At 38.4% G+C, this 23,284-nt stretch overlaps 1 long non-coding RNA gene and 1 pseudogene across 2 annotated transcripts in view; both read left to right on the top strand.

Annotated features, from left to right (window-relative positions):
- Positions 1–23,284, top strand: part of LOC141424936 (uncharacterized) — a 158,588-nt gene that overhangs the window by 65,257 nt on the left and 70,047 nt on the right. For both annotated transcript variants that reach the window (XR_012449902.1, XR_012449901.1), the window contains exons 3-4: positions 7,232–7,588; positions 20,667–20,851. This is a non-coding gene — a long non-coding RNA (uncharacterized lncRNA). The remainder of the gene's footprint in view (positions 1–7,231; positions 7,589–20,666; positions 20,852–23,284) is intronic.
- Positions 468–4,459, top strand: LOC109676183 (small ribosomal subunit protein uS8-like; annotated as a pseudogene).

Raw genomic sequence — 23,284 nt, 5'->3', positions numbered from 1 at the left:
CCTGTATAGCTATCCTTATCTCAACCAGCAAAACCCCTTGTTCCTTCCTATTATTGCTTATACTCTCTCTACAACAAAATTAGAGATAAGGGCAAAATAGTTTCTGCTGGGTATTGAGGGGGGGAGCGGGAGGGGGTGGAGTGGGTGGTAAGGGAGGGGGTGGGGGCAGGGGGGAGAAATAAACCAAGCCTTGTATGCACATATGAATAATAAAAGAAAAATGAAAAAAAAAATTCCACGGCTCTCAGGTAGAAGCTTAGTGAAAGCACAGGAGAATCACCAATAGCAATGGTTGAAACAAAGGAGAGAGAGCAAGAAGGTATTTGACAATTAATCACGTAAGGATATATGAGGTATTCTAAGTGTGCTTGCCAGTGATGGAATAGGAAGGCACTACAAGGTTTAAATACAGGATTGACAGAACCTGACTGAAGTTTCAAATGTTGATAGTAAACTCTTGGGGAAGGATGGGGGAGAGCAGGTAAGAAACTATTGAAATAATGCTGGTGAACAATAGAAGTGGGTTGGATTATAGTCATTGTTGTGAGTAAAGATAATGAAAAGAAATGTAAAAAATTTTACCTGTCAACTTTCATATTACCTACCCTTCCATTTTTGTGTATGTTATTTTGTTGAATTCCAAATTCCATGTCTGTTAATTTAAAAATTCCTTCTCTACTTCATAATTTCTTCACTTCTATTTTTCATTTCACTAATTATTTCTTCCACTTTTTATTCTACTGTTTATCTTGATTTTAATATCATTAACAATATTTTTACTTATGTATTCTTTCTTAAATACTTTGTAATGCTATCTTATTCTCTCATACATGTAGTTTCTTCTTTTATGCCTTGAAAAGTTTAATAATTATGTCATTAATCATATGAAATATACATCTCTCATAGTGTCTACCTGTTACCTGAAATTCTTGATGTCTACTTCTGTTGTTTATCACTTTGCTACTTCTCCCTAGTTGTTGTTCCTTCATGAAGTATATGCTTTTGCTTTGTGAGCTAATCTTTAGCAGAGGTTTAGCTTTAGAAACATTTTATTACCTAGTTTGAGGATCTGTCCTGCCAGAATGTATCAATGATTGCTTCTTCTTGGAGCTTCCAAACTAATAACTGTCTTTGACATCTTTTTTGTTAGTCTCTTAGCTTGTAGCTTTCCAGATCTTTCATGGAGTACTAATTCAAACTTCAAACTCCAGTGCAACAACTCTTTGGTAACAAGTCACCAGAAATGGTACTTTATTTCTGCTGCCATACTGACAAGTTTTGCTTGTGACTTCCTATAATAGCATATTCATTTAAACAAATTATTTTTGTATCCCTTGGAAGGCACTTACTTTATGGGTAGGTATCAGTTATGCATCTATCTACCCAACACGTCAAGCCTGATGCCTCACTCTTTCTCCACTAATGTACATAAAATTCAAAAACTTTCTTAAGTCCCAAGATCATGTCATAAGCTTACTGTTGAGGTTTTCAGAGACTTGCTTTTGTTTTTTGTTTCCTGTGTATTTTCCTTTCTTGTTTTGGTTCAGCTATGTTATTTAAAGGATGCTTGTAGTGTTTTTTGGAGCTGGTTAATGTGACATATTAACAGAAATGTACAGTGACCCTTTCATGATCTGATACCAGTTCTCTTTCTGTTTTCATAGTCCATTTATTACCCATGCTAACTTCATAATTTTCCCAAATAGGCAAATTAATACTCAGCTTCTGCTGGTTTCTTCTTTAGGATTGTTTTCCTTTACTAACCTTATAAGTCCATCCATTACCCATAAATTAAGGTCTAGTTTACTATCCCTCCTTCCATGAAGTTTTTCCTTATCTGCGAATGAGAAGCAATATTCCCTCATAGTGTGTGTTATCTGTATCTCTTATTTAGTTCCTAAGACTTCTACATCTGATATGCTTATTTGCTATGTTTGTACCTTGCCAAATACCTGACTCCACCTTGCCTCAAACATTAGGCTGGAAACTTATGATCTAGTACTTGATCTGTGGCTTGTTCATTTTGTATCTATCCCAAGTAAAGCAGTATGTCTTTCAGAGACTGGGAGTTTATTAAGCCAAATTGGATTTAAACAGAGTTTCAAACAGAAGCTATAATATAAACATATGATGAGTGGGATTGGTATATCCAGTGAATGCTTATATTAGATGTCTGTAAGTCTATTCAACTGTAAAGCCTAATAAAAATAATAATAGTTTAAGTGGTTGAACCTATTATGTTTCAGGAACTTTGCTAGGTATTTTACTTAAATGGACTCTGGTTCTCATGACAATTCAGAGAAACAGATGAGGTTAAGGTTGTTGCTCAAAATCACAGAGGTAGTAAGAGGCAGGGCTGAAAGTTGGATGTAGATCTATCTGACTTCCAAAGAAAACAAAAGGCAAATGAACACACATATATACATGCCAAAGTAGAAAAACAATATGTTATAGTGAAGAGAAGGTATTGTTTATTCCATGTGGATGGTCAGGATTGGTGGCCTGAGGCACTGGCTCCCACTGCCTGGCTACTTTTTCCTGTTGGGCCCCTACAGTCTTCTATGTACTTACTGCAATTATTTCATTTCAATCACTGCATTTTAAGAGTCTATGTATGGGATTACCTCCCCATTAGGCAATGCCTGACTTGAGAACTTTGTTTAGTATTTATTTTTCCCATTTTATTCCCATAAGATATTAATGTGCTTCCATCAAAATTTCTGCATCTCATATCCTAATCTTGGAGAGTCAGAATGTAAATTAGTAGATAAAGATTCTACGAAGTCCCATAGGAAAGAGAAAGTAATATTTTTTTAGATTCCTTGAATGTCTTTTCTCATCTTTTTTTTTTTTTTTTGCTAAGATCAAGTGTTAATGTTCCTTTTCTCTCTGTTATAGGGTGATAGGTAAGTAGTGGAATCCACTGATTTTATAATATGAAAGGAATTTTCCTCATACTTGTCTCTAAAAGAAGAATGCTGTATAGCAAGAGGTAAACTGAGCTTCCTCTATCTGCCCTCTTTTCATGCTGCCATCACAGCGTGCATAAACATCCTGGCTTGTGCTCTGAAGAGCATCAACAATGTCGAGAAGAGAGGCAAATACCACATCCTTATCAGGCCATGTTCTAAAGTCATGGTCTGCATTCTGACTGTGACGATGAAGCATGGTTATATTGGTTAATCTGAAAGCATTGACTATCACAGAGCTGGGAAAATTGTGATAAATCTCACAGGCAGGTTGAACAAGTGTGAAGCGATTAGCTCCAGATTTGATGTGCAGCTCAAAGATCTAGAAAGATGTCAGAATAATCTGCCCCCATCCTATCAGTTTGATTTCATTGTATTAACAACCTTAGCTGGCATCATGGACCATGAAGAAGCAAGAGGAAAACACACAGGAGTGAAAATCCTGGGATTCTTTTTCTAGGAATGTAAAATACATATACAAATAAAATGCCTTGAAGGACCAAAAAAATGGAGGTAAACTAAGTTGTTAAAACTGCTCTCTTGGTAAGAAAATGCAGCTGGCACTTCTGTCTTTGAGGTCTTGTTGTAGGGAGGGATCCTGATCTGTACTTCACTTTGAGTTCTCTTTTAGAACGTGATTCTATTCCTTCAAAAGCATGACCTCCTTTGCTGCTTGTGCTGAAGACATAAATCCAAGTCGCAGCTGTAATATTTAGAAACTCAAAGTACAAGGGAAAAGATTCATCAACAGTTTTTGCAGTGCTAATGGTAGCCAAGGGTTGAGTCTGGCATGTCATAAATGGCAGGGCTGTCCAAAGGAAAAATCCTTTGTAGGCAGTTTTATCCCCTTTTAAATTTTTTGGTTTTAAGGAGTGGAATCTTTCAGTAGCAGAAGCAGTTGCCATCAAAGCACACCTGTTTTTTATATCTCACAGATCCTTAGGGAACAAGGCAAATGAAGATGACCCAGGGAAGGAGATGAGGACTGGTGCCAAGTCCTTAGTAGATCCACTCTCCAGAAGATGTGCTATGCAGAGTGCTTGTCTTTTTATAACCATTTTGGTATCTCTTGCCTCATGAAATGACTCTTGAAAAGTCTCTTTTTCTACAGCCATAAATGGCTATCCTATGATCTTCAGGAAAACACTCATAAAGCATAGTCAGGTCAGGAGTTCAGTGTTATCTGTCTCATGACAGCCAATGTGCTGCACATACAGGCACAGACCCATACTGAACACCAAGGCCTTTGGAGATTCTCAGTGCTGTAGTGTAATTACGACACTCTTACTTTCTCTAAAATGATGCTGATGAGATGACAGAAGATGAATGTGAAAGGGGGATGGTCTGAGGGAGGAACAACAGGAGGGGAAGGGGGAAAGGAAAGGATACTGAAGAGGGAAGAGGGCCAATACATGCTACATGCATGTGTTCAAAGGCAGAATAATGAAACCACCAAATGCTGTATAAAACATGGGGAGGAGAGAAGGGAGATTGGGAAATAATGGAGGGGGTGAACGTGTTCAAAGTTCACTGTACACATGTATAGAATTATCACAATGAAACTCCCATGTATCATTAATGTATACTAATTCAAAATATAAAAAGAAAGATGTGTTTATTCCTCAAAGTTATTGTTTTGGTTTTATTTACTATACTTTAGGTAGATTTCCTAAATCAAAAACAAGAGTTAATTTGAACATATTTCTGTGTAACATTTCCTTTTTGATTGTACTGGGGTTTGAACTCAGGGCTTTGCTTTTGCTAGGCAAGTGCTCTACTATTTGATTCACATTCCCAGCCCTCTTTACTTTGGTTATTTTTTCAGATAGGGTCTCATGCTTTCTGCCAGGACCAGCCTACCACCAAAATCTTCTTATCTACACCTTCTGCATACATGGGATTACAGGCATGTACTACCATGATAAATCTGCTGGTAACATTTGGATCAGTATTATGCATTTACTTTGCTAAATTAATTCAACACCCCTATAAGGTCATTTTATTACTCTTCTACATATGAAGAAAAAAGATCTGAAATACAAAATCGTGCAGCCAACATTAGAAACCAGGTTTACAACATCTCCAAGGGTGTAATAGGAATTATGAAGAGGTGAATATATTTTAGGTCAAGTTATTTTTCAGGTAACATCTGCATAAAGATGTGAAGGACCTGAGCTCAGAGTTAATATGGAAAGAATTACCATAGGGCATCAGAACAGGAAGAAGGGCTGGAGGTGTGGCTCAGGCAGTAGAGTACCTGTTTGTAAACACAAAATCTTGAGTTCAAACCCTCTAGTTCTTAAAAAAATAAAAGAAAGAACAGGAAGGAGGAATGAATGCAATCATACCTCCCCAAGCTGGGACCATTGGTGAAATCCGTTGTGTCATACTAGGGCATATTAAACAAGGGGAGGAATGACATGAAAAGAGATTGGGGTAATATTTGGAAAACAGAGGACCTCAGAGGGCATGCTAAAAGGGTTTGGCTTTATTTTAAGGCCAAGAAGGAAGTCCCAATGATAACTTGAAGTAGGTAGAACCAGTGGGTGAGTTTGAGATGTATTGTTTTGGTGATATTTTAATTGTGGAAGTTGACAGGTGGCATCCTTAAAGGATAATGCTGTGATCTCTAACGATGACACAGTACCTGGGGTATGGAATAGCCATATGAGGAGAGATCAGGAGTTCTGAATGGGGCATTGAATTTGATGACTAAAATCAAGCAAGACAAAAAAAAAAAAAAGAAATTACTAGATATTTTTCTGAAAGCAGAATTTGCTATAGGTAAACAGTCAGAAAGTTCCACTTAGAGAACTGTATTATAACTTATGTGGCTCTAGCCACTTTTACGTTCTTGGCCTCTTCCTCCATAAAAAATTGAAAATATTTAAAGAACATGTTGGCCTAAGAAAACTATAATTTAAGCTAAATCCATCGTTATACGTTAGTTTTTTTCTTCTAACTAACGAAAAACAAAACAAAACATTGAAATCTTTTGAAAGCCTCGACTGTGGGCCCAGGGTACTGTATCTTTGTGCCTAAGATAGTTTTATCTTTGTCTTTGTATTTTTAAAGGGGAGAAGGAAAGGGAATAGATCAGGAGGTTGCTACCACCAATGGGATTGAACTCAGAGCCATCCTTCACTAGGGATGGGCTGGACCCATCAGCTACTGCTGTTCAGTTGTCCTTGTTCCCTCCATAACTGATTCAACCCTGTTACTGATCTGCTCAAGGTGCCATCACAGAAATTCTGGAAGTGGGACAGCTGCCAGTCATCTGAAAGCATCAGGGTTGCTATTGCTGGAGGAGGGACCAGCTGCTGAATGGGTTTTCATTTCTTCACCCTTTCACCTCCATGCAAGACTTTCTATGGTAGACCCAGATGGCAGGTCAGCGGGATTGGGAGTCTGGGAATGTTATTTGCAGTCTTGTAGTCCTACCAGTCTAGGAGAACATAAAAGAGCAAATGCAGCATTGATAATCAAATCAGTTAATATGGAGTACATGCCTGTTAAGTGTGAGATGTCTGTGAAACATAATAATGAAAATGCCAAGTGAGATCAGTTTGAAGAAAATAGGGAGAGAAAGAGCTAGGTGATCAAGACCAAGAGCTAAGATCACCAGCATTTCCATCAGAGGAAGGAAAAGAAACTGGCAAAGGAGACTGAGAAGGAGCCAAAGGAGAAAAGCAGCAAGAGAAGGTTCTTAAGAGTGGAAAGTGTTTCTATAAAGGGTGAATGATCAGCTGTGTTAAATGGAGCTAAAAGGTTGAAGATGAAAACATAAAGGAGGTCCTTGGATTTCATTTGATGGCCTTTGTGGGTAACCTTGACTAGGGCAAATTTAATCTAGTTCTGTACATGAGAGTCAAAATGGCTTCTTGTTTTCTGCTTTACTTTTGAAAACTCCTGTGATATATGGATTATTACTTCACATATCTATTGATTGTTGGAATAAAATTTCAAATTCAGATTTCCAACAAGTCTAGTTCTTTTTTGATTATCTCAAAAATTCACAAGATAATCACTGTCCTTTTTTATAAGCAATACTATTGAAAAACAGAAGGTTTCTAATCTTTCTTGCCGAAATTCTGGTCATGTGGAATCTCAAGTAAAAAAATGTTCTTGGATATAAAATCCCAAGGCCTCCAGTATTTCTCATCGAGAAGGACTTTGAGTGTATACAGATGGAAACCAGGAGTAGGTATGGTCTTCTCATTACTACCTCCCCCAACACTTAGTTTATCATCCTTCTGTTACAGGGAAGAGAAGCTTTGGTGTTCTGATCTCTTTCTTCTAAGCCAATGGCAGGAACTTTAGATCACATCTGTCAGCTAAAAAACCCAAGTAAGCCATCTGCATACTAGTCAGTCCTCAGAAGATGAAAGGTCAAGTAATAACTGGTGAGGTGAAAGAGCTGCAACAGAGAAAAATGAAAATCTATTGAGAAACTTTGAGTTACTATGGAAGGATAAGTAGCTGAGAAGGGGCCCAGTCAATTCTACAAAGCTCAGGGAATTATTAGTGGAACCAGCAGGAATATTAAGATAAAGAGGAAGACTCCAAGGAAAAATGAAGTTTTGTCATCTTCAAGTCCTTAAACTATCTGGGAATACCAGGTACATTCTTTCTGCCAATTCCTATGTTTGTCTCTTGCCTGGGTTGTTGTAATGGCCTCCTTGTTTGTCTCCCTGCTTTGGGATAGCCTTTATTATGACTCTCTAAGCTATAGCCCAGGTAACATTCCCAAAGCATAAGTTTGTCTTTCTGCTTTAAACACTTCAGTATTTCCCATCACTCTGAGGATAAAGTACAAGTTCCTCAACACAGCTTACTTCTTTTACCTTCCTTCTCTCCCCCTTCTCCTGACACACACACACACACACACACACACACACATACGCACACATACACATGTGCACACTCACACCCTTCACCTAAATTCTAACTTATTAACTACTAGTAATTCCTATCCACCCTTTTCATCCTAGCTTAGATATCAGTTCCTGTGAAAAATGTTCCCTGATCTCCAAGACTGAGTTAAATGCCTTCATTATGCAAATCTATCTCTGCCTGAGCGTATTTCTTTTTTTTTTAAATTTTTTTAGTCATTTATTCACATGTGCATACATTGTTTGGGCCATTTCTCCCCCCTCGCCCCCATCGCCCTTTTCTCCCCCACCCCTCCTCGCTTCCATGCAGAACCTGTTCTGCCCTTATCTCTAATTTTGTTGAAGAGAAAACATAAGCAATAATAAGAAAGACCAAGTGTTTTTGCTAGTTGAGACAAGGATAGCTACACAGAGAGGTTCCTAGCATTGCTTCCATGTACAAATGTGTTACAACCCAAGTTGATTCATCTCAAACTGACCTTTTCACTAGTTCCTGATCCCCTTTCCATACTGACCTCTGTCACTTTAAGGTTTCTGTATTAGTTCCTCTGCAGTGAGGACATCAAACACGTCTATGTTTTGGGTTTCCTACCTATCCCTATACCTCCCATATGTGCTCTCACCTTAGCGTGTGACCTAAGTCCTACAACATTGCTGTATTTGCCCTAGATCTAAAGTCCACATATGAGGGAAAACATCCGATTTTTGGTCTTCTGAGACTGGCTAACCTTGCTCAGAATGATGTTCTCCAGTTCCAACCACTTACTTGCAAATGATAAGATTTTATTCTTCTTCATGGCTGAGTAAAATTCCATTGTGTATAAATACCACATTTTCTTGATCTATTCGTCAGTAGTGGGGCATCTTGGCTGTTTCCATAACTTGGCTATTGTGAATAACACTGCAATAAACATGGGTGTGGAGGTGCCTTTGGAGTAACCTATGCTGCATTCCTTTGGGTATATCCCCAGGAGTGGGATTACTGGATCATATGGCAGATCTATGTTTAGATTTTTAAGAAGCCTCCAGATTTTTTTCCAGAGTGGTTGCACTGGCTTGCATTCCCACCAGCAATGTATGAGGGCTCCTTTTTCTCCATATCCTTGCCAACACCTGTTGTTATTGGTGTTTTTAATGATGGCTATTCTAACGGGTGAAGTGGAATCTTAGTGTGGTTTTGATTTTGCATTTCCTTAATGGCTAGAGATGGTGAGCATTTTTCAATTTTTTTTTTGGTCATTTGAATTTCTTCTTTTGAGAAAGTTCTGTTTAGTTCAGTTGCCCATTTCTTTATTGGTTCATTGATTTTGGGAGAGTTTAATTTCTTAAGTTCCCTGTATATTCTGGTTATCACTCCTTTGTCTTATATATAGCTGGCAAATATTTTCTTCTACTCTGTGGGTGGTCTCTTTGAGTTTAAAGACCATTTCTTTTGTTATGCAGAAGCTTTTTAATGTTATGAAGTCCCATTTGTCTATCCTTTCTCTTAGTTGGTGGGCTGCTGGGTTCTATTAAGGAAGTCCTTACTTATACCTATTACTTCCAGAGTGTTTCCTGCTCCTTCCTGTACTAACTTCAGAGTTTTGGGTTTAATATCAAATTCTTTAATCCATTTTGAGTTGATACTAGTTCAGAGTGATAAACATGGATCTAGTTTCAGTTTCTTGCAAACGGATAACCACTTTTCCTAGCAACATTTGTTGAAGAGGTTGTCTTTTCTCCATCGTATATTTTTGGTAACTTTGTCAAAAATAAGGTGAGTATAGTTGTGTGGATTCATATCTGAGTCCTCTGTTGTGTTCCACTGGTCTTCATGTCTATTTTTGTGCCAGTACCATGCTGTTTTTATTGCTATTGCTTTGTAATATAGTTTGAAGTCAGGTATTGTGATACCTCCAGCATTGCTCTTTTTGCTGAGTATTGCCTTGGCTATTCGCAGTCTCTTGTGTTGCCAAATAAGCTTTAGGGTAGATTTTTCAATCTCTTTGCTGAATGTCATTGGGATTTTGATGGGAATTGCATTAAACATGTAGATTGTTTTTGGTTGTATAGCCATTTTTACTATGTTGATTCTACTAGTTCATGAGCACGGGAGATCTTTCCATCTTCTATAGTCTTCCTTGATCTCTTTCTTCAGGAGTTTGTAATTCTCCTTGTAGAGGTCATTCTTATCCTTTGTTAAGTTTGCTCCTAGGTATTTGATTTTTTTGAGGCTATTGTGAATGAAATTGCTTCCATATATTTCTTCTCATTTTGTTTGTTGTTGGTGTATAGAAAAGCTAATGATTTTTGCAAGTTGATTTTGTATCCTGCTACCTTGCTGTAGCTGTTTATGGTGTCTAGGAGTTTTTGGGTAGAGTTTTTTGGGTCTTTAAGGTATAGGATCATATCATCTGCAAATAGGGATATTTAGACAGTTTCTTTACCTATTTGTATTCCTTTTATTTCTTCTTCTTGCCTAATTGCAATGGCTAGGAATTCCAGGACTATGTTGAATAGGAGTGGGGATAGTGGGCACCCTTGCCTCCTACCTGATTTTAGCAGAAACTGTTTCAGTTTTTCACCATTAAGTATTATGTTGGCTGTAGGTTTGTCATATATAGCCTTTACAATGTTGAGGCTCTTTTCTTCTATTCCTAGTTTTCTTAGAGCTTTTATCATGAAATGGTATTGGATTTTATCAAGGCTTTTTCTGCATCTATTGAGATGATCAAGTGGTTTTTGTCTTTGCTTCTGTTAATGTGGTTTATTACGTTTATTGATTTTCATATGTTGAACCACCCCTGCATTCCTGGGATGAAGCCTACTTGGTCGTGGTGAATGATCTTTTTGATGTGTTGTTGGATTCAGTTTGCCATTATTTCATTGAGGATTTTTGCATCAATGTTCATTAAGGAGATTGGCCTATAGCTCTCCTTTTTGGAGGTGTCTTTGCCTGGTTTGGGGATGAGTGTAATACCAACTTCATAAAATGAGTTAGGCAGTTTTCCTTCCCTTTCTATTTCATTGAATATTTTAAGGAGCATTGGTATTAGTTTTTCTTTAAAGTTCTGATAGAATTCAGCAGAGAATCCATCAGGTCCTGGACTTTTTTTGGGGGGGGTGACTCTTCATTGCTGCTTCAATTTCATTTTGTGTTATAGATCTATTCAGGTGATTAATGTCCTCTTGGTTCAATTTTGGATGGTCATAAATATCTAGAAATCTGTCCATTTCTTCAAGATTTTCAAATTTATTAGAATATAGGTTCTCAAAGTAGTCTGTGATGATTTCCTAGATTTCTACAGTATTTGTTGTTATCTCCCCTTTTGCATTTCTGATTTTACTGATTCGAGTTTTTTCTCTCCTCCTTTTAGTCAGGTTGCCAGGGATCTGTCAATCTTATTTATTTTTTCAAAGAACCAGCTTTTTGTTTCATTGATTCTTTGTATGGTTTTTGTTGTTGTTGTTTCTTTTTCATTGATTTCAGCCCTTATTTTTATTATTTCTCTCCTGCTTGTTTGGGGATTTGCTTGTTCTTGTTTTTCTAGGAGTTTGACATGTATCATTAGGTTATTGATTTGAGATCTTTCTGTCCTTTTAATATATGCACTCATGGCTATAAACTTTCCTCTTAGGACTGCCTTTGCTGTGTCCCATAGGTTCCAGTAGGTCATGTTTTCATTTTCATTAACTTCCAGGAAACTTTTAATTTCCTCTCTTATTTCATCAGTGACCCATTGGTCATTGAGCAATGTGTTGTTCAGCTTCCAATTGTATGTATGTTTTTTTACTGTTGTTTTTGTTGCTGAGTTCTAGTTTTAATGCATTGTGATCAGATAGAATGCAGGGTATTATTTCTATTTTCTTATATTTTTGGGACTTGCTTTGTGCCCTAAGATATTATCAGTTTTGGAGAAGAATGTATATTGTGCGGAGAATAATGTATATTGTGCAGAAGTTGGATGAAATATTCTGTAGACATCAGCTAGGTCTATTTGATCTACAGTATGATCAATTTAGTTCTAGAATTTCTTTATTGATTTTTTTTTGGATGACCTATCTATTGGTGATAGAAGGGTATTGAAGTTTCCCACTACCACTGTGTTGGAGTCTAATATATGTTTTTAGGTCCTTCAGATTATGTTTGATGAAATTGGGTGCATTGATGTTGGGTGCATATAGGTTGATAATTGTTATTTCCTTTTGGTCTATTTCCCCTTTTATTAGTATAGTGTGTCCTTCTTTATCTTGTTTGATCAATGTAAGTTTTGAAGTCTACTTTGTCAGTGATAAGTATTGCTACTCCTGCCTGTTTTTGGGAGCCATTGGCTTGATAAATCTTCTTCAAGCCTTTCACTCTCAGCCAGTGCTTGTTTTTGTCAGTGAGATGGGTCTCCTGTAAGCAACAGATTGTTGGATCTTCCTTTCCAATCCAGTTCGCCAAACAGTGTCTTTGGTTGGGGGAATTAAGTCCGTTAACATTCAGTATTAGTATTGATAGGTATGTGGTGATTCCTGTCATTTAGTTGTTTTTGTTGTTTAAGGGTTTGATTGTGTGCTTCTGAATCAATGTTACTCTCTACTTCTTGCCTTTTCTTCTCCTGTGGTTTGGTACTGCCTGTCCTTTCATGGTTTTGTTGGCTTTCATTTTCTGTGTGCAGAATTCCTTGAAGAATCTTTTGTAGTGGTGGCTTGGTGGTCATATATTGTTTTAGTTTCTGCTTATCATGGAAGACTTTTATTGCTCCATCTGTTTTGAATGATAGTTTTGCTGGGTAGAGTATCCTAGGATTTAAGTTATTTTTATTCAATGCCCAGAATACCTCACTCCATGCCCTACTTGCTTTTAAGGTTTCCATTGATAAATCTGCTGTGATTTTTATGGATTTACCTTGGTATGTTATTTGTATTTTCTCTCTTACAGCCTTCAATATTCTTTATTTTCTGTGCTTGTTGTCTTAATGATAATATGTTGTGGGGTAATTCTATTTTGGTCAAGTCTGTTTGGTGTCCGGGAGGCTTCCTCTAAATTTGGGAAGTTTTCTGTTATTATTTTGTTGAATATATTAGGAATCCCTTTTGCTTGCACCTCTTCTCCTTCTTCAATGCCCATGATTCTCAGGTTTGGTCTTTTGATGGAGTCAGTGACTTCTTGCATATTCCTTTCACAGGTCTTGTTTTGAATAATAGCTCTTCAGTTTTTCCTTTAATTTCCTTTCATCTTCAAGTTGTGAGAGTCTGTCTTCTGCTTGTTCTATTCTGCTGGAGTGGCCTTCTATTGTGTTTTGTATTTCTGTTTTATTCTTTTTTCTGAGGTTTTCCGTATCATGGGTCACTTCCTCTTTAATATTGTCAATTTTTGTCCGTAATTCTTTTATCTCTCTATTTATAGTGTTCCCTATTTCACTTTGGTATTAATTTAGGGCTCCTATGAGTTCATTTATTTGTTTTTGTGTCTTCTCATATTCTTTATTTTTGTTGTCTTGGAATTTCTTAAGTGCCTCCTGTGTGTTTTGGTTGACCATGTCTAGTAACATCTCCATGAACTTCTCAGTGTTTACTTTCAAGATTTCTTCTTTCAGAATTTTCTTGTGGGCTTCATTGGGTTCCTTGGTATAGTTTATCTTTGTTTTGTTGGAGTCTGGAACTGGGCATCCATTTTATTCATTTCCCTCTGAATCCTGTATTAATTTAATTTTGGGGGGAGAATGGTTTCTATCCCTTTTTCATCTTCCCATTGCTCCACTTGGTGCTGTTTCTGTCCCTGGTCTGTGTGTAATATAGTATTAGCTAACTTACAATAGTAAAACTAATAAAACAAAGAAAGAAAAAGAAAAAAAGAAAGAGAGAACCAAAGAAATCAACAGGGAGAGGTGGTGGACAAACCAACAGGGAAGAAAACAAACAAGCACATAAAAAATTTTCCAGGTTCAGGAAAAATAGAATTTCAGTCTTAGTAGTTCTGGTGTTACTCTTTCAGCATCTAGTCCTGGTGTTGGTATTTATGCAGAAGCTCTGTCTTAGTCTCACCAGGTGTTTGGGGAGTCTAGCCAGTTTTTCTTCCTCTCTTTCAGCAGCAGCTGCTTAGTCAGCTCATCCCTCAGTGAGATTTGGCTTGTCCTCAGGTTCCAGGGATTAGCTCTGTGGCCCACTAGCCAGTTCCAGGGATTAGCTCTGTGGCCCACTAGCCATCCTGCTTTGGAGTTGGGTTTCACTGTGTTGGCTTCTTGGGGTCTTGTTTCTTTCCCTTGTGCCCTTTCTCTGGGACAAGGTCAGAGATCCATCAGCTGGCTCTCTGCTATCAACATGCTATGCTGGTTTTCTGACTGTTTTTCAATTTTGCAATGTTGTTTGACTTTGGAAGTTGCTTACTGCCTCAGGAGATGAGCTTTGTGGACTGCTATCTGCCCTATTTTAGGCAGCAGCTCATCACTTGCCCACTGTCGGCCCTTCTGCCTTTCCAGTCTTTGTTTACTGAAAGTTCACATGGAGATCAGCTCCTTTCTTCCCCGCTTCTCCAGTGCACTTAGAGCACCCTGCCCCATCTGCTGTGTGTTCCTTTTCAGTTCCTTGTTTATTATTCAGTTTTCTGGTGTTTGGGTTTTTTTGCAGGGCAGAGGTCAGTCTGTCCAGGGAGCTATGCTAGTTTATCCAGGAGTAGCTGTGGGAGTAACATGTGCTGCTTATTTGCTCACCTGTTGGTCTGTGTCTCCCAAGGTTTGGAGCTGCTGTCTGGCAGCATGGATGCTGTCCGTTTCTCAGTGTAACGTGGCTTGGAGAAGCCTTATACGCGTTGTGGGTTCAGCGTGTCGGTGTTTTGATTCTTCTTGGTGGTTTTTTCTGCCAAGTGTGGCTCCAGCATCCTTAGCAAAACTTTTGATTTATGGAGTGTACGCTGTCTGCTTCTGCCCTCTAGTAGCCATCTTGGATCCTCTCAGCATATTTCTCCATACAGATTATTTACTTGCCTGAATTCCCTACTGGGCTGTAAATTCATGAGAGTTGGAACTATTTCTTTTTCACCATTATAACTCTAATGCTTAGCACAATCATAATTCATTATATAAATTAGCATGAATTACATAAATTAGATGAATGAAAGAGGAAGGACACAAGTAGGACATTGCTGGGACTGAACTGAGCTCAGATGTTCATCACCTAGGATATCCCAAGACAGTGTATCCAGGAAGGAATCATTGGATTAAGAACCAAGTTTGAAATCAAGATGACCAGACTATCCATAAGGTTCAAGACATAGGATATAAGCCTAAGAATGAGGTGTCAAATGAAGAGTCTGGTAAGTTCAGGTAAATATGGGACAAGGTACCAGGAATGGCTGAAGGAGAGGCTAAAGGTGGAATGACTTGGGAAGAAAGCAGATGTCTTAATTTATTCAGGCTGTTGTAAAAAAATACTATAGAGTGGCTAGCTTATAAACAACAGAAACTTATTGCTCAGAGTTCTGGACACTGGGAAATCCAAGAGAAAGGCACTGGCAGAGTCAGCATCTGCTGAGGGTTTGCTCTGACATACTTCTCACTGTGTCCTCACATGATGGAAGAGCCAAGGCAACTCTCTTGTGCCTCTCTCCCAAGAACACTGATCCCACTCATGAGGGCTTTCCCCTTAAGACCTTGTCACTCTACAAGGCCCAACTTCTTAATACTGTCAAATTGGGGATTAAGTTCCATCATATGAAATCTGAGGGACACAAACATTCAGAGTACAGCAATGGAGAATCATTAATTTGAGATCCTTTTAAACATAAACATCAGATCATGTGGACATGAGAAGAGTTTGAAGAGGCTAAACTAGGTACTCCTACATATATTCAAGAAGTAATAATGAATACAGCATAGAGATCTGGAATAGGATTGCTTGCATATGCATTCTGTCTCCTCCACCTTACTAGTGGTGTGACTTTGAAGAAGTTACTCACTCTTGCGTGTATCAGTTTTTTTTTAATCTGAAAACTAGGATACTAGTAGTGCCAACCTTTTAAAATCATGTGAGTTTTGAATGAGAGAATGTGCAGAAAGTGTCTAGACAAGTATCTGACACATAATAAGCTTTGTAATTAGTAAAGGTTAATAATGCCTTGATGGCCAATACATACCTTGTGTGTCTAGTTTCAGTGTACTAATGGTTTACATTAAAAAATTTAGGAAAGTACCCATTTGTTTAGTATATGATACTCTATATCCCAGACTGTTTTGTTCACCATACTTAACAGAATCCTCATATACATTTGGGTAGATTAAAATTAGAAGTTTAAGGTAAGGTATTTAGCAGCATTTTGTGACTTACAGGAAACTGCCAAGGTCCCTCATATCTTCTCCTTTTTCATGGCTTACTATGGTTAGAGACAAGGAGCAGTATTTCTTCCTCACTCAAAGCCTGTATAGTTTCCCTCCATGAAGGAGCTGAGGCAGACCCAGTGAGACTTCTCACCGCAGTAGTGATGGCTATACTTCATACTGGACCCTGGTATGAATAGTGCAGTTTTATTTCCTAGAGAAAAAGAATTATCAAGTTTATGACACAGAAAGGAGATAGAAATTCAGTTTTAAAACTTTATATATTCAACACTGCAGGGGGGGGTGTTACTGACAACAGATAAAGGCAGAGTTTAGAACCCTCCTCACAAGATGGTGGGCCCCAAACCAGCATCTTATGTCTGTTGAGATAGCTGAAAGGTACTGAGAACCTAGAAGATCATTCTAAGAAACTCTCCAAGAACGTGATATTGGGGGTCACAGTGTCAAAGAATACAGCATGCATCCTGGAACATGTACCCCCACCCCAGTCTGACAGAGAGCATCCAGGGAGACCTGCTAGCACATCCCTGGTGGAACGGGCATGGTGAGCAGAGGCTCCAATTCTGCAAATGTCTCCCAGAACCTCATGGAGACAGCCAGGTATGAGTGTGATGGGAGTGGTGGGCAGGGTCGGGTTCTTGGTCAGGTCTGGAGGCTCATAGGCATCAGGTTAACAGTGTGGAAATCACAACTTCAGGAGGCAGGTTCCAAGATAGGCAATGCTAGTGCAGAGTGCAAGCCTCTCATTTGGTTGGCAACCCATGCTTCCTGTTCCAATCCTCCACAACCTTAGAACCTAGAGGAGGGGGACATGTGGTGAGCAGAGCCTTTGGAGACCCGGGGTCAGGGAGAATGAAGAGCACTGCCCACTCACATTAACTGTAGTGCCTAACCTGGCCTAAATTGGGGACTTGTGCTGCCCGTGTCAATGCTACCCTGGCAGAGTGGGGGCTGTCTGTGACCTTGAAGCAGTGCTGTAGAATTGGTGGCTTGCACCTCTTTGACTTCAGAAGTAGATGGACTCCAAGAAGAACAGCTGACCACACATGGAGTTCCAGGAGTGTTTTAAGTGGCAGCAGAGCTGGGGAAGTGGTAAGTGTGCACCACCGGCTACAGGGCTGCAAAACCTGTAGAGGCATGTGTCATAAGATGCACTGGATGGAGGAGGGCATAAGGTGTACACAGCTGACTCACAGATTGATCTTGTAGGGGAAGGAGCCCCTCCAGAACCTGCTCCAGTGCTAGATTCATCTTGAGGACCTGTCAATCACTGCAGCAGATGCTGTAGCTCCTCAGCCATGTGGGTATAATTTTGCCCCATATTTTCCTCATTTTAGCTACTATTTTTCCTCCTCCATTGTAATTGCATTGGCTTGAATAATAAATATTAGCTCCAAAGTTGCAAAAATGAAAGCAACAGGTAAAGTATCTAAGAAATCTAGTTTATTTTTCCTTAGAATAGGGACAAACATCAGTAGAGATAACTCTTGCTCTTATCTCTCCCCTGCTTTGTCCTTAATCACCCTACCTTCCTTATAAGGTTTCTGCTAATGTACTGTACTTTATATAATGCTGCCATGGTATCTTATTCGAGAGAGCCTTTTGAATCTTCTAGGACCATGCACCTCAATTATGTCCTTATACACAAGTAACCCCCTTTTAAGAGTAAGAAATTAGATTCCCCATTCATCATAATGAGAACTATTATGATACCTGTTATGTTTTACCATAGCTCAGATAACCCTAAAATTTCTCAAGTTTATGAAACAGTGTTTCAGTAACTTTTTCATGGCATGTGTAGACTTAACAAAAAATTTGATAATTCTGTTTTAAAAATAATAGTATCAAAACAACTTAAGTATTTATTGTTATGATCTAACAATACTTGAAAAAATAATAAATTTAAATAAAATATATGCACACCAACAGTGTATGAGAGTTCCCTTTTTCTCACATCCTTGCCAACATTTGTTGTTGTTTGTGTTCTTGATTATAGTCATTCTAACAGGAATGAGGTGGAATCTTAACATGGTTTTGATTTGCATTTCCTTTATGGCCATGGATGTTGAGCATTTTTTCATGTATTTCTTGGCCATTTGAACTACTTCCTTTGAAAAAGCTCTGTTCAGTTCATTTACCCATTTCTCATTGGCTCATTGATTTTGTGGGGTAGTGGGGGGAGTTTAGCTTTTTGAGCTCTCTGCATATTGTGGCTAGGAACTCTTTGTCAGATGTATAGATAGCAAAGATTCTCTCCTGTTCTGTGGGCTACCTCTTCAGTCTGGTAACCATTTTTTTGGTTCTGCAGAAGCTTTTTAATTTCATATAGCTCATTTGTCACTCCTTTCTCTTAGTTGCTGAGCATTTGGGTTTTATTGAGGAAGTCATTTCCTATGTCTATTAATTCCATGTATTCCCTGCTCCTTCTTGCACTAGCTTCAAAGTTTCAGGTGTTATATTAAGGTCCTTAATGCACTTTGAGTTGATACTTGTACAGGGTGAAAGATATGGATCTACTGTCAGTTTTCTGCATGCAGATATTCAGTTTCCAAGCAACATTTACTGAAGAGGCTGTCTTTTCTCCATCACATGTTTTGAGCACCTTTGTCAAATATCAGGTGGGCATAGCTGCATAGATTCATATTGGATCTTCTATCCTGTTCCACTGGTGTTCATGTCTTTTTTTTTTTTTGCCAGGGCAATGCTGTGGCTTTTTTGTTTGTTTGTGTGTGGTACTGGGGTTTGAACTCAGGCCACTCCACCAGCCCTTTTTTCTGTGATGGGTTTTTTCGAGATAGGGTCTTGTGAACTATTTGCTCAACCTGACTGCGAACCCTGATCCTCCTGATCTCTGCCTTCTGAATAGGCAGCATTGCAGGTGTGAGTTCATTGCTATGGCTCTGTAGAATAGTTGGAAGTCGGGTATGGTGATACCTCCAGCATTGCTCTTTGTGATCAGTGTTGTCTTGGCTATTTGTGGTCTTTTGTGCTCCAAATGAACTTTAGGGTTGATTTTTTAATCTTTGTGAGAAATGTCATTGGAATTTTGATGGGGATTATATTGAACATGTAGACTGTTTTTGGTAATATAGCCATGTTCACCAAAATTGATCCTACCAATCCATGAATGTAGGGGATATTTCCATCTTCTGTAATCTATGATTTCTTTCTTCAATGGTTCATAGTTTTCATTGTAGAGGTCTTTCACTTCCTTTGTTAAGTTTATTCCTAGGTATTTTATGTTTTTGGAGTCTATTGTAAATGGAATTGTTTTCCTACATTCTTTCTCAATCTGTTCATTTCTGGTATATAGTGTTTTTGTAAATTGATTTTGTATCCTGCTACTTTGCTGAAGGTGTTTATGATGTCTACATGCTTTTTGGTGGAGTTTTTCAGGTCTTTTAGGTATAAGATCATGTCATCTGCAAATAGGGATACTTTGACATCTTTCTTTCCTATTTATATTCCTTTTATTTTTTCTTCCTGCCTTAGTACAACCACTATGGAAAACAGTATGGAGGCTCCTCAGAAAACTAAAAATAGACATGCCATATGGTTCAGCAATACCACTCTAAGGGGTATACCTGAAGGAATGTAAGTTAGGTTACAATAAAGGCACGGACATCCATGTTTATTGCAGCATTATTCATAATAGCTAAGCTATTATGTTCTTATGGTACAGCTAAGATGCCCCACCACTGATAAATGGATTAAGAAAATGTGGTATTAATATACAATGGAATTTTATTCAGCCATAAAGAAAAATGAAATTTTGTCATTTGCAGGTAAATGGATGGAACTGGAGAACATCATCTTAAGTGAAGTTAGACAGGTTCAGAAAGTCAAAGGCCACATGTTTTCTCTCATATGTGGAACATAGACCCAATACAAATACAAACAATATTATGAAAAACAGGTCACCCTAAGGGAAGATTGCAAATGAAAAAGGAGGGTAAAAGAAGGAAGTCAAGAAGATGAATATGGTTGATGAACTTCCTATACAAGAATGAATGTGGAATTTTAAACCTGTTGAAATCACCATAAGAATGGGACTATGGTAAAAACAGAGGGGATGTACCAATCCAAACTACAATACATATGCACATGGAAAGATCACAAAGGAACTCCCTATACAGCTATGTTAAAAAAAAAAAGTCATTCTCTTTCTTTTTCAAAAATGTACAACAGGAAGGCAAACAGGTCCTGACTAGGGGGTTGATACCAGTGGGAAGGGGGAGGATATAAGGAAATGGTGGCGGAGGGTGAATATGATGGAAATGTTATGTGCACATATATGTAAATGGAAAAAATGAGACATGTTGAAATTATTGCAGGAATGTGGGGAAGGAGAAAAATGGAGGAAGCAAATCAACTATGATAGATTGCAAGAACTTTTGTAAATGTCACATTGTACTCCCAGTACAACAATAATAAAAGTTGAATATATGTATATACATACATATATATTCTTATTCTTAATATTGCAATGGATTTGTTTGCTGCAGCTTTGAATTATTCAGGATTCTCCAGAGAAGAAGAACCAAATAGGATGTGTGTATGTGTGTGGCTTACATAATTATTGGAGGTTGATAAGACTATAATCTGCCAACAGCAAGCTGGGCCCTAAAGGGTCAGTGGTCCAAGTCTCATCTCAAAGGCAGGAGAGCAATGTTCCAGCACAAGTGGTCAGGTAAGGATAACAAATTTTCCTTACTCAGACTTTTATTCTATTTGAAACTTCAATGCATTGGATGGGGCTCGCCAGTATTTGGGAAGCCAATCTTCCCACTCTTAGGGTTATACCAATTCAACCTACCATTTCAGTTATCAATATCACTCATAAACACCCTCATAGACACATAAGAATAATGATTAACAATATCTGGGCAAATCATGTCCCAGTCAATTTGATGCATACAGAGGCTGCCACAGCAAAATGCCAGAAGTGGCTTTGAAACAAAATTGCTTTTCTCACAGTTCTGAAGACTAACAGTCCAAAATCAAGGTATCATTGGGATTTGTTTCTTCTGAGACCTCTTTCCATGGCTTTCAGATGTCCACCTTCTCCCTCCAACCTCACATCATCATCTCTTTTTGCATGCACATATGTTTATATCCAAGTTTTCTCTTCTTTTAAGGACAATAGTCAGAAAAGGCAAGATAACAGACTGATGACAGGTACCATTTCCCCATGTCTCTACAAATCTGAAATAAAACCTCAGGTATGTGGCTGCAAGGACAGGTGGGCAAGTTAGTAAGCTAAAAAAGAGTATGCTAGTATAAGGATATAGGGACAGAGAGTAGCCAGAAATACCAATCACTAACTAAACCTCTAAGAGCTCAAATCCACTACTGATGCATGGGCACAGACCCTGACTTGTTCCACCTTATGGTCTTCTCAACCCCGGTTTTTTGTTCTTCTTCTTTTCACTGTCCAGAGTTGAATTGCTTCCCATGAGAGCAACTTATGAGAGTGCCCTATGAATGAAACAATTGTATGGAGGGCTAAGAGCAGGTTGAAAAGCCTTGCCTAGGCCACTGGATGGAAGCTGACCAGTGTCTATAAACCATTACCCAGATCAGAAAGGCTGCCATGGGAACTAGGCAGTGGAATAAACTGTTTCTAGTTTTGGGGGCTGCTGCAAGGACAATTCAGTGCATGAGTGCAAATATATCTGGCCCCTGAGAAAACTTTTGACTAATCAGGCTGATTAAAGGTGCTCTCATGTAGCCTCATGTGAGCATTGGTGGAGTGAAGCCACTCATGTAGCCTCATGTGAGCATTGGTGGAGTGAAGCCACTCAGGTCCAGTGTCTCTATCCAAAGGAAGAGTGGGAAGCAAGCAAGCTAGATGGCTAAAGATCAACATCCAAGTACCTATCCCAAGACAAGGAGGATGTGGAAAGGAGCTGGCCAGCTAGCAAAAACCCTTAACCTACTTCCCAACCCAGCAATATATGCATATACACAAATGACAGGAACTATCCACCCCTCACTATCCAGAAACATTAAACTGGAAGCCACCAGGGAAAAGGGGAAAAATGCTCATCATGGACTAGCCAGAACAGGAAAAAGTACAGGCTTTCAAAGCTGTAGAGAGCTTTCTGATCCACTAGCTGTGCTCAGTGATCCTACCACTCAACCACAACTGCTAACTTATATGCCTGAAATTGCCTCACCTCACCTCAGAAGCTGGACTAATTTAGAGCCTTTCTTATACCTTCTCCCCTCAGAAAGTTAAAGCAGGTCATTCAAGAGGTCTGATAGGGCATGTGAATAAACACAACTGGAGAACTGAAGGAAAAAAAAAGACCTTAGAATCATAAATTGGAGGGGAGCATAATAGAGCCCAGAAAACACTGGGCTCTTCTCAACAAGGAAGAAATACTGACAGAATTTTTTTTCAATTTTAATTTGTATATCTCTTCTATATTGTCATTCTTCTTACTTTTTCATTTTATTCACATTTCCTATTTCTTTCTTACAAATTATTCTATTAGTGGAATACATTACACCTTCTTTTATTAATCTTCACATTTCTATCCCTTTGCAATCCCTGACAATAGCTCTGTTCTCTACAATAATTGAAACATATCCCTACGTACTGGTGTTTTGTTACTTGCAGCCCTCACACTTCACTATTCTTCTCCCATCTTCCTTATTTCTAATTTTTCTCTCACCCTTCTTATTTTTACTACTTAAGTTTTAAATGCTACTAAAAACTTATTTTATTTTTCTAACCCCATACTGTACCATACAAGAATGCTAGTCCCCTTAATATATAACATGTGATCAGTTGTAGAAATAATGCTGCCAATGATATTTTAATTCATGCAAATATCTGCTTTGGTATTGAATTGGTGAATTTGTTATTGCTGAGTTATACCACCAGGCTAGTGGTTAGAAACAGGACATTGACTATGCCACTGACCAGTCCTGCCAGAACATAGAGAACAATTCAAGAGAAAGACTTTAGGTGACTGAAAACCCTAAATCAATTAATTGACTATAGATGGGCATGTCTCAAAGTAGAAGCACAAGAAATATGAAAAGGCAAAGGAATATGACTCCTCAAAAAGTCAACAATCACAACAAAAGATCTGATTGATAGTGATAGTGAAGG

The sequence above is a fragment of the Castor canadensis genome, chromosome 7 (genome assembly GCF_047511655.1).
Source record: "Castor canadensis chromosome 7, mCasCan1.hap1v2, whole genome shotgun sequence".
NCBI lineage: Eukaryota > Metazoa > Chordata > Mammalia > Rodentia > Castoridae > Castor > Castor canadensis.
The sequence above is the reverse complement of the archived record's forward strand: the minus strand, read 5'-3'. Positions and strand labels throughout refer to the sequence as shown.